This window comes from Carlito syrichta, unplaced genomic scaffold, assembly GCF_000164805.1.
Source record: "Carlito syrichta isolate Samal-C Ts95f unplaced genomic scaffold, Tarsius_syrichta-2.0.1 Scaffold303195, whole genome shotgun sequence".
Lineage (NCBI taxonomy): Eukaryota > Metazoa > Chordata > Mammalia > Primates > Tarsiidae > Carlito > Carlito syrichta.
In genome coordinates this window covers 435,724-447,520 of record NW_007247291.1, presented here as the reverse complement: position 1 = coordinate 447,520, position 11,797 = coordinate 435,724, and positions in this window count along the sequence as shown.

Below are 11,797 nucleotides of genomic sequence, written 5' to 3'. Positions count from 1 at the left end.
GGCTAATTTTTTGATTTATTGTAGAGATGAGGTCTCGCCAAGTTGCCCAGGCGGGTCTCGAACCTGCAGGTTCAGGCAATCCACTCACCTCAGCCGCCCAAAGCGTGGGATTACAGACTGAGTCACCGAGCCCGGCTTAATTTTTTATTTTATGATTTTTTTTTTTTTAGTTAGCGTCTCATTATGTCTCCCAGGCTGTAGTGCAGTGGCGCACTCATGACCACTGCAGCCTCAAACTACTGGGTTTAAGTTATCTTTCTGCCTCAGCCTTCCAAGTAGCTAGAATTATAGGTGCATACCACCAAGCCCAGCTAATTTTTTAAAAAAATTTATTGTAGAGACGAGGTCTTGCCAAGTTACCCAGGCTGGTCTCAAACCCATGAACTCAGGCAATCCTCTTGCCTCCGTCTCCCAAAATGCTGGGATTATAAGTGTGAGTGAGCCACTGTGCCCGGCTAATTTTTTATTTTAAACAGTGGAATAACGCATGCTTGTTGTAAGAACACCCAAGGCACCTGGGAGGAAAAACAGACCTGCCTCTTGGGTCACTACTGCGCGGGACCTGATACATGGTCACCCACATATTCTACTGTATGTGCCCCGAGATACACACAGATGCCCAGACATTTGATCAGAAATAGTGTAGTCTACACGTCGCCCTGCTGCTTGGTGTTTTCTTTCTTTCTTTTTTTAAAATTGGATTCTCACTCTGTCTCTCAGGCTGGAATACAGTAGTATGCTCATGGCTACTTGTAGCCTCGACCTGCTGGGCTCAGGTGAGCCTTCCGCCTCAGCCTTCCAAGTAGCCACTAAGCCTGGCTCATTTTTTGATTTAATGTAGAGATGAGGTCTCACCAAGTTGCCAGGCTGGTCTAGAACCCGTGGGTTCAGGCAGTCCTCTCACCTTGGCCTCCTAAAGTGCTGGGGTTATAGGCGTGAGCCACTGTGCCTGACTGCTTGGTATTTTCATGTGATGCCATGTGTGCACCAGAAAGTCTTGACTGCGTGTGGACGTACCCTGTGTTATGTGTTGCTTGCCAGGGACTGAGAGGCCAGTGGGTGGTTCCCCCTTTCAGCTCTGCATGCATGACTTTGCATACGTTGGCTTACATTTCACCTGATCAAGGCCCATTTTGGAATTGCTGGAGAGGCCGCCCAGCCCAGAGTCACCTTTCCCGCCAGCCTCAGCTTTTCCAAGTTGTTCCCCATCCCAGTCCAGCTAAACTGAGCTGAGCTGTGAGCTTCTGTAAGGAGGGCCCCCCACTTGGCCTTAACCAGCAGGCAGCACAGCCAGGCATACCCTGCACTCTGAGAACATTGAGTGGCTTGGAGCTGGGTGGAGAGGCCAGTGGCAGACTGGAATGTGTGTGTGTATACCTGTAGCCATTGGCAGCCTGGGCTCTAGTGGTGGGCGGTGGCAGTGTTCCCCATGATGGCTTGTGGGGCCCTCAAGGCATGTTGTCCCCTCACACGCTCGGTAAGACCCAGCTAGACCTGGCGAAAGGCTGCCTGTAAAGCCGGGAACCAGCCGCTTTTTCTCCAGCACCTTTTTCTGCAGAGCCCCAGGCAGCTGGTGGAAGGGTACACAGAGGCCTGGAAAATCCATAAACTGCCTAATCAGCCCCTGCATCTTGGCCGCTTGACTCTGTTTATTGCTTCCTGTCCCCAAAAGCCCTTTACAAACAGAGCTGCTGGGAGGGAGGGAGTTGGACCTGGTGGGTGGCCTGCCCCTGCCTGTGCTGGTGGGACAGGCAGTCTCCCTCAGCAAGCCACCTCTGTTGTTGCCACCCCGCAGAACCCAGGAGGGTGGCAACGAGACCAAGAGGGCATCTGGGAGTGTGAGGGGACCCCAGAAGGAAGGCAATCCCCTAGAGAACTGTTTACTTTGTTGTTGCCAGAGGACAAGAGTCCTGTTTCTCCTAATTTCCCCAAAGGCCTGGAGGTTAAGTGCTAATGTGCTGCAGGAGGGAAGCTGAGTAAAATTGTAGCCTCTTAACAACCCCCCGCAAGGTGGGGCAGGGAGCAGGGTCCCATTCCCTGGGATCTAGGGACAGCCCTGGGTCCAAGGGCTCATAGGGCTAGCACATAGCCTGCTTTTGTTGTTTGCACTACATTTTTAGGAGCAGGTTTTTACTTATTGACTGACCCTTCTCCCTGGTGACCATATGCCCTTTTGTCCCTCTCTCCTCCCCAACCTTCATCTCCTCCAAAATTAATGCATTCACTTTTCAGCCTTTCCCTGCCACTCCTGGTGGCTGAGGTGAGACTCAGGAAGTAAATACGGCCCTGAAAAGTTGCCCTACACACAGTGTTTCAGGGCTGGGGTGCCTGTGAGGATAGTTATGGACGCTTTTTTTCTCATCTGGGAGGCACAGCAGGGCGTAGGACACCTGCATGGCTGGAGGAGGGATGCCATCTTTTGGCAAGGAAGTTGAAGGAAGGCAGCCTTCTCAGAGTTGGGCTGCCCCTCCCAGCTAGAGCTGGGGGAGTCATCTGTCTCTACCAGACAAGGCTCTCACCAGGGTCCCTCCCAGACATATGACTCTCACTGTGGTCCTCTAGCTTCTTTCCCTCCCTCTGCTGCCTGCCTTTCTGCTTCCTTCCTTTGCTGGGATTCCATGACTAGGAAGACTTTTGACCACAAAGCTTCGATTTTTCTCCCCTGTTGGAAGCCCTCTCTGATTTATTTTTTATTTTGTTTTGTTTTGAGTCAGTCTCACTCTGTCACCCAGGCTAGAGTGCAGTGGCATGCTCATGGCCACTGCAGCCTTGACCTGCAGGGCTCAGGTGATCCCTTTGCCTCAGCCTTCCAAGTAGCAGGAACTACAGGCGCATACTACCATACCCAGCTAATTTTTTTATTTATTGTAGAGATGAGAGCTCGCCAAGTTGACCAGGTTGGTCTTGAACCCCTGGGCTCAGGCAATCCTTTCACCTTCGCCTCCCAAAGTGCTGGGATTACAGGTGTGAGCCACCACGCCCAGCCAAACCCTCTCTAATTTAAAAAGCAGTGGAGATGAGTTGGCCTGGACTCTCTCTGTGGACTGGCCGTGTGTGTGTGGGGGGGGCCATGGGTTGGCCTGTGCTTTCCGGCAGGTGGCCTGTCAAAGCAGCCTTCCACGTGGGACCTGTGTGTGCCTGAGCCTGTGGTTTTGGTTATGCAATTCTGAGCCTGCCCCCACCCTCCCAGCTTCTTCTTGAAAGTGAAATGCTACAGTCCTTGCTCCAGAACAATGGCCCCACGCTTGGCCCTGCATGTCAATGATTTTCAAGTGTGGCCACTTCCTCTTGACCGGCCTGATTCACTCTGGCTGCTGCCCGGTGTGGCTGCCATGGAAATGCAGCTTGAAGAGAGCCCAGAGCAGGACGGGGATGCCCTTCTAGGGGTGGTGGGGGACCCTGGTGAGGTCCCCTCCAAGCTTGGGCATGCTGTGGCAGAAGGGGGCGTGTGGCGGGGTTGGCCTGCTCAGTCCTGAGCCGAGTGCCCCCATTTCTTTTTCAGCCCCTGCCCCCCTGCCTGCCCACTGCATCCACACACTCAATGCAGCCACTTCTCTGCTGCTCCAGGACAGCTGGAGGTAGGACCACTGCCAGGCTGACCCCATGTGTCCAGCTCTTCTGGAGCCTCAGTTTCCCTCCTTGCCCCATGCAGAGTTGCAGAGGTTTATTATTGGGAGTGGGGTGACCGGGGGATGAGGGGTTGCGAGTGTGGGCTTTGGGGTGGAATCCTGACCTGCCGATTCTGGTTGTGAGACTTGGAGCAAGTTATTGAACCCCTCTGTGCCTTACTTTCCTTGTCTGCCAAGTCACAGCTCCTGCCTCGTAGAATTGTTGTGAGGTTTCCATGGAGATGGAGCACTTAGCATGATGCCAGGGTCAGTCCTCTGCAGCAGGGTGCATGCCCAGCCTAGAGCCTGGCTGAGTAGAAAAGCTCTTGGACTTTCCCCCTGCGTTGTAAGCTGTTAAGTGCTGTGCACACGTAAGGCACAATCATTCTGGGCAGTCAGCGTGGTCAGAGTGAAAGGACGGTCTATCTTGGGGTTTGTAAATGACTGGGATCAGCAGATCCTGGCTCTGATTCACAGATGTTTCCCCTGTGGAAGTTGAATTTTCATTCTTGCCTTTCCTGCCCGTCCTTCCTCTTTAGTTATTCTGTGCATGCACACAGGTTCGCCACACACAAAGGTGGACGAATCTGAATTCACCCCGTATCCAGGCTGTGGGTCTGATAATCCCCACAACCCTACTGTCAAGGATTCACAGACCTTGAAGGATGAGTCAGTCATGTGTTTGCCAGCAGCAAACAATGTTTGCACACCAGCTAAATATATCATGTTTTAATGGTGGTCATCGAAGAAGAGAGGGGACTGAGAAATGTCTAGCTGCTTCTGAAAGGTTCCAGCAACTACTGTCTGCTCCTCATGTTGTTTTTCACATCCCTTAAGTCTGGATAACTTTGCCACCCATTTGCAGTCGGTCCATTCTGTCTACGCCCTCTATACAGCCCAGCTCCTTGTGTCCCTTCTGTGCTGGAAGGGAGCCACCATACACACCTCCCAGGCTAGCTGCTTCCCCATGGGAGACAGAGACAGTGCGAGTGCAGGTTTGGGCTTGTGAGGTGATTTGGCAGTGCCTTTGTTTGATGACTGTCAACTAAGCCCAGGTGAGCAGACCTAATGTTTACAGAATCCTGGTTGGCTCAGGGCTGGGGCTGGAATGAAGAAAATAGATGTTCAGGGGAAGGGGGAGGTGGATAATCCAAAAGCCATTTGCTTAGGGCCTAGAGCCAGAGAGAAGGTATTTTTGCAGGTTTCCCTAAATCAACCAGACAGGAACTCTTTGTTACGAGCACCTACTGTGCATGCTGGCTGCTGCAGAGACCAAACAGTCCCTGACACTCAGCTCATACACCTGTGGGGCATCTGGGGCCTCAGAAGCAAAAGGAGTCTTGGAGATTATTAGTCCCACCTGCTCACTTTCCAGATGGGCACATAGAGGCTCAGGAGGTAAACTGATTTGCCTGTGGTCACTTGGATAATTAGTGATGAGGCTAAACCAGCATCCAGATCTCCAAACTGCATCATCTTGTAAGATAGTTGTCCTAAAGCTTTACTACGCATCAGAATGACCTGGGGAACTTGTTAAAATGCAGGTTCCAAGGTCATATCCCCGCAGATTCTGATTTAGAAAATACATGTTCTTAGCAAACACCTCAGGGGAGTCTGAGGAAGGTGGTCTCCACCACGCTTGGGCTACACTGCTGTAATGCAAAGAGCATTTTCTTCTTACACGGATCGAAAAGCTCATCGCATTTCCTGAAGTCCCGTCTGTAGCAGTGAGGGGAGCAGGCAGAGGAGCAGACAGCTCAGGAGATGGGAGGTGAAGGGTTAAACCCAGGCCAGGCTTTAAAACACAGTTGCAAGTAACTGATGTGTCAGGCGACTTAATGCACACATGTGGTTTGCACTTGGCACAGTCCTGGACAACCTCTAAGTCACACAGGACTCGGTGTGCCTACCTATAAAATGGCATGGTAATGGTAGACGGTAATAATCTACAGTACTACACTATCACAAGGATCAAAGGACATGGTGCACAGGAACACTTCTCCTTGCACTCAGTAAATGACAGGTAATTGCTGGGGGCGGATGGGGGCAGGTTTCTGCTGATTGTGTTGACGTAATGGACCTCTGCTGAGGGTTTCATTTGCTGGGAGTCTTGGTTCTGTAGCTAAAGGAAGTTCATAGACTTTCCAACCCTGGGGCACTGGGACACAGGGAGTTCCTTCTACAGAGGGGTCATCCTGGTGTGGACCTAGAACAGCGGTGTCTTTCTCTGGCCCTGACCCGCTCCCTGGACCCACTTACATCTTTGCATCCCAGAAATATTTCAGCGATCAGACCAAATAGGGACTGTTTTCTTTTTTTTTTTTTTTTTTTTTTTTTTTTTTTTTTTGAGTGGAGAGTCTCATTTTTGCCTAGTGGCAGGATCACAGCTCAACATGGCTCACTGCAAACTTGAACTCCTGGGCTGAAGCAATCCTCTGTCCTCAGCCTCCCGAGTAGTTGGGTCTACAGGTGCCTGCCATCACACCTGCTAAATTAATCGATTATTTATTTATTTATTGTAGAGATGAAGTCTCACTATGTTGTCCAGGCTGGTCTCAAACTCCCAGGCTCAAGCAATTCTCCCAAAGTGTTGGGATTACTGTTGTGAGCCACCATGCCTGGCCTGTTTCTCTCTATTTTCTAGAAGTAGAGAATGAGGTCCTCGGGAGGCAAAGGAGACTGGCTATGGGAGCACCTGCCCCTTCCCCTGGCTGTTAGGGGTGAGGGCTACCAGCCCTAGCTGTCCTGTGGTCCTTCCCCACGCCCCCTTCTAGGAGCTAAGCTGCAGGCAATCAGGAAGCCTGTGCCTTGGCCAGGGTGTGCCACTTCCTGGTTCTGACCAGTTTTGCTGCAAGTCAGGTCAGTCTGACCTCACCAACACCATTCTGAGTGCAGACAGGGAAAAGACAGGGAGGTCCTGGGGCCTCATCTGGTCTGGCCCTGCCATCAGCCTGGCTTGCAGGGTGGGCTGTGGGAAGGGTGAGGGTGCTGTAAGGTGCGTTGGTGGGTGTGATTATCATTTTAAAAACACAACGTCAGAGTTGGGAGAAGAGGAGTGGATTGAGTGCTCCTGGATTGAGTGCCTGGGCTGGATGGAAGGGTTCAGGAAAAATCCTGAGGCGGGGTTGTCTGTGTCCTGTGGTTGTGAGGGCCTGGGAGGATCGTGTGGCACTGGGCCAATGAATGAGCGAGCTGTTGCGAGTGGGACCCTCTTAGCACATGCAGGCGCATGGGCTGTGTGCTGGTGTGGGCATAGGGAGAGAGCACTGACCAGGGAGTCTCACGATCTGGGTTCACATCCCAGCGCTGCAGCCCCTGGGCTCTGACCTGGCAATGCACACCACCAGGAAGTGAGAACATGAGGGTTCTCCTGCCACCTTAACCATGGCGACTCCAGAATTCATGTGTGGGCATGTGGGTGTGTGTGAGCGAGGGGAGGGGACTGGCAGCTGGCCTCCTGTCGCCCCTAGCTTTGGAGGGGAGCTCTGCTGCTACACAGGCCCAGCAGGGGTGGGGGCCAGGAGGAGGGAGCAGCTTGTGGTTGGGGGTGCAGCTGGCCCAGCAGTAAGTGGCTCTAAACAATCCCATCTGCCGTCTGGGCTGGGCCCTTCTCACTCAGGGTGGAATTTCTGATGGTGTCCTGGCTGCCTGAGGGGGGTAGCCCTCCCAGCCGCAGCTGCTACCGGCTCTTTTGAAGCTCTGCCGAGGGCCAACCACCCCTCCCTCTCAGGCTCTGTTCCCTTGCCCAGAGCCCACATTCCTCAGCTGCCAGAGAAGGCATTTCAGAGAGGGCCCCTCCGCCTGTGCTCTTGCTGCCTGGGATCTGTGAAGCTCCTCCCCGCAGGGGCAGTCCCCCTTCCAGCCACCTCCCTTCCCCTGAGTAGGAGCTGGAGGCCCCGTGTAATATTCCAGTCACTTCTCCCCTAGGAAGCATAGCTGGGGGCAGGGTGTGGCAGGAAAGGGCAGAGGGGCTGCAGGCTCAGCTCCCTGCTCCTCCCAAACTTCCCCTGCGCCTTCCCCTCCCCCCTTCCCTCAACCTGAGGTCCTAGGGGTCCCTAGGGGAGGCTTTCGTGCTGCACACTCAGGACTGGATTCAAGATCACATTCCCAGGCCTGACTCCTGGGCCAGGCTCTAGACTCAACCTCTCAGACATGTGTGACCTCGGGGTGTGAATGGCCCATGATACCCCGTCCTTTGGGGGTGCTGTGCATGCCTGCCACAGTGAATTCCCTGCAGGGACCCCATCTGAGAATGTATAGGTGTCCCCATCTTGCAGATAAGGAAACTTGTTCCTCCACCAGTAAGCCACAGGGTGGAATGTGAGCTAAGGACTGCCTGTGCTGAAGCCGACTCCTAATCTGTTCCCTACCCTATGGCCTGTTCCCCACGCTCAGCACCAATAAACACCAGCTTGTGCGTTCCCCTTCACAGGAGCTTCATGGCCAGACTCCCCTGCCCCACTGTATCCTGATGGGCCCTCTGCACCAGGGCTTGACACTGAAGCAGCTGCGGCCTGTGCCATTACCTTGCCCACTTGGCCTGCCTCCCTCTCCTGCATCCCAGCAGGAGACAGGTGGGTCCCTGACCAGGGCTGAAGGCTGGACCATGAGGGTGAGGCACCTGTTTCTCGCCAAGGCAGAACTGGAAGCCTGTCTAAAATATCTCAGTAGGAAGGTTTGGGCTGGGATTCTAGCCTGCAAAGGTCTTAAAGACCAGGAGGTTCTGTGGTTTGCTTGCTGCTGAAGATTTTTTTCCATCATGATTCAATTTTTAAAAAAGGTTTTGCTTTAATGAGATAAAGAGTATAAGTTGGAGGTTAAGGAGGGCGTGGACTCTGGGGTCAGACTGTTTGGATTCAGATTCTGGCTCTGCCACTGACTATGCAACCCTATGTAAGTTATTTAACCCCGAGTCTTAGTTTCCTTATCTGTGAAATGGGTATAATATTTGCTTTACTGTGGAGATTTGATGAGATAATGCATGCCTAGTGCACATACCTAGCAACTGCTCGTAGATATTTGCTATAATTATGAGAAAGTAACTCATGTCCATTATAGATAACATGCATATGCAAAAAGATATAAAAGCCATTTGATGTTCTTTATAGGTTATTTGCATATTTTATTTTATTTATTTATTTTATTTTATTTATTTAATTTTTTTTTTTGAGTTGGAGTCTCACTCCATCGCCCAGACGGGAGTGCAGTGGCCGCTCCCGGCCACCGCAGCCTCGACCTGCTGGGCTCTGGCCATCCTTCCGCCTCAGCCTTCCGAGGAGCTGGAACTACAGGCGTGTGCTACCACGCCCAGCTAATTTTTTTTTATTTATTATAGAGATGAGGTCTCACCAAGTTGCCCGGGTGGGTCTCAAACTCATGGGCTCAGGCAATCCACTCACTTCGGCCTCCCAAAGCACAGGGATTACAGGCTGAGCCACCGAGTCCAGCCTCATCCGTTTCTTTCTTTCTTTTTTTTTTTTAGTTGTAGTCTCACTCTGTTGCCCAGGCTGGACTGCAGCAGCACGTTCATGGCCACCATAACCTCGACCTGCTGGGCTCAGGCGATCCTTCTGCCTCAGCCTTCCAAGTAGCTGGCACTACAGGGGCATGACACCACACCCGGCTAATTTTTTTATTTCTTGTAGAGAGGAGGTCTTACCAAGTTGCCCAGGCTAGTCTTGAAACCCCTGGGCTCAGGCAATCCTCTTGCCTCAGCCTCCCAAAGTTCTGGGATTACCACTTGAGCCACCGTGCCCCATGAGTACCCCTTTCTAATCTTGCGTTCCTTAGCCTGGATTACCTGGGCATGCTAAACTGTGGGACACTGACTGCCACCTGTCCCAGGGGCCTGGGAATGTCTCCTGATGTTGTCCAGACTGCAGAGTTTAGCCCTAGTCCATGCAGGCTCAGCCTGTGGAAGGGCCTTCAGCCCAACTGCCTGCCTACAGGAACGGCCCAGGGAGGGGCAGCTGGCCCCTCTTCCCAAGAGGCTGGGCCTGGGCCAATATGAGCTCATGACTGGAGCTGGCCCAGCTTCCCCAGCCCTGCACCTGAGCTGCCAGTGGCCCCGTTCCTTCAGTCTGGGCCAGTTCACTTGGTCCCAGGTAAGCACACAGTCCTGCCTGCCCTGGGGGACTCCCCAGAGCTGTGGCACCTGGGTGGGGAGGGACAGCAACCCCCTTCATCCACTGAGGTTTGATCTCTTCCCAGGCATGTGGGTCAAGTGTCTTGGCTGAGCTGGTGGTGTTTGTTGATGGAGAGCAGGTTTGTTGTGGAAATAGTCCCCAGCCAGCTCAGGTAGTGCCGGAAAAATGGTTGCTCAGGCAACTTGACAACCTTGGTGGGTGGGGGAAAGATTTTTGAAAGGAGCCGGCTCGTGGAGCAGCCTGTAATCCCAGCACTTTGGGAGGCCAAGGCAAATGGATTGCCTGAGCCTGTGGGTTTGAGACCCACCCGGGCAACTTGGCGAGACCTCATCTCTACAATAAATCAAAAATTAGTCGGGCATGGTAGCGCGCTCCTGTAGTTCTGGCTACTTGGAAGGCTGAGGTGGAAGGATCACCAGAGCCCAGCAGGTCAAGGCTGGGGTGGCCGTGAGTGTGCCATTTCACTCTGGCCTGGACAACGGAGTGAGACTCCAACTCAAAAAAAAAAAAGGAAACTGCTGCAGTTCTGCCTGTCTCCTGGATAAGGCTTTACCTGCTAGTCGCCCCTTCCCTTGCTTCCTGGACACCAGCACTACCCGTTATTCCTCTGGAGGCATCCAGGCACCCCAGCCTCTCTGGGGGACAACTCTGTCCGCTTAGAATTTAACTGAACTCACAGTTCCTGAGTTCTTGCTGCGTGCTTGGCTTTGTGCTTTGCCCTACCGTACAGAGTGGTGGTCAAACCTGACGAATGTCAAGTGCTGAATCTGGATCAGACCTCCAGGGTTCAAATTTCAGCTTGGCCACTTTGCTTGTGACCTTGAACACGTCACCTGACTTTTCTATGCCGCGTTTTTCTATCTGTAAAGTGGAAATAGCAGTAGCAATATGTACCTCATAGGGCTGGAGAGAGAATGGAGTTAATATGCGAAAGGCACTTGGACCATTGGGCAGCTTGCAAGGATGCAGGCAATAAATGTTATCCACGATCATTGGTACTGTTAGTGCCCAATGATGAACCAAGCAGACGGCATGTTTCTCACGCTGAGGAGCTGCGTCTTGGATCTTTGCAACCAGAAGACATAGTTGGCTTCTTGGTGGCGCCTTTTATGGCAGCCACGACTAGTATTTGGGCCTCCCGCACGGAGATGTTGTCCTTAGAACTTAGGCTCTGGGGCCAGTTTGCCCACAGGGAGGGACCTTATTAACCTCCCCGAAGCCTCTTGCCCCTAGTGTCTGCCCCACAGCTCTTGTTGGCTATAGACCTGGCCCCACGTGTTAAGGCGGGAGAGAGAAAAATTAGGAAACAAAAGTCTTTTTATCTCTTCTTTCTTCAGATTTTTAAAGATTAAAAATGAAAATTTTAAAGGAATGCCCTAGCCTTACCTGTCTGACTAAATGGTGGGGTCAAGGAGTTATGCAGTGCACAGCCAGTGCAGCTGTACATGGTCACTTTGGGAAGGCAGGTGCTGCCCTCAGCCTCACCCCTGCCATCAGTCCTGCTGGGTGGGTATGGAAACCAGGCATCCTGCTTCTCTGGGTAGGAGGAGGGCTCTATTGCCCTTCTTCTTCCTACCAAAGAGCTTTAGGAGTCCTTTTATCAAATGCTCAAGCTTTACACACGAAGAAGAGACAAGTGACCCAGAGAAGTAAGGGGCCAACCCAAGGTCACACAACAGGGCAACAGAATTGTCTCTCCCAGTTCCTCCCCCTCCACCCCTCAGGTCCAGCCCGGCCTCTTTTCTCCAGTGGCTGTGCCAGAGGGTCCTCTCTGCCCTTCCTGGCCGCTGGGGGTGGGCACAGGTGTGGCTGCCCAGCAGCTTTGGGGGCCTGCGGAATGAGGCTGGCTTTGTTGTGGCCACAGCAGCTGTGGCCGTTTGGGTCGAGTTTCCATTAAGCCGTTTCCGCGCCTTGGGCAGGAGCAGGAGGCTCGGCATTTAAAGGTCACCCGGCTTTTGAAGCTGCAGCGACATTAATAGCTTGGGAAGAAAACAAGCCTGCGCAGGGGCAGAAGGACAAGGCGTCTCTGTCAGGGAGGCCTCC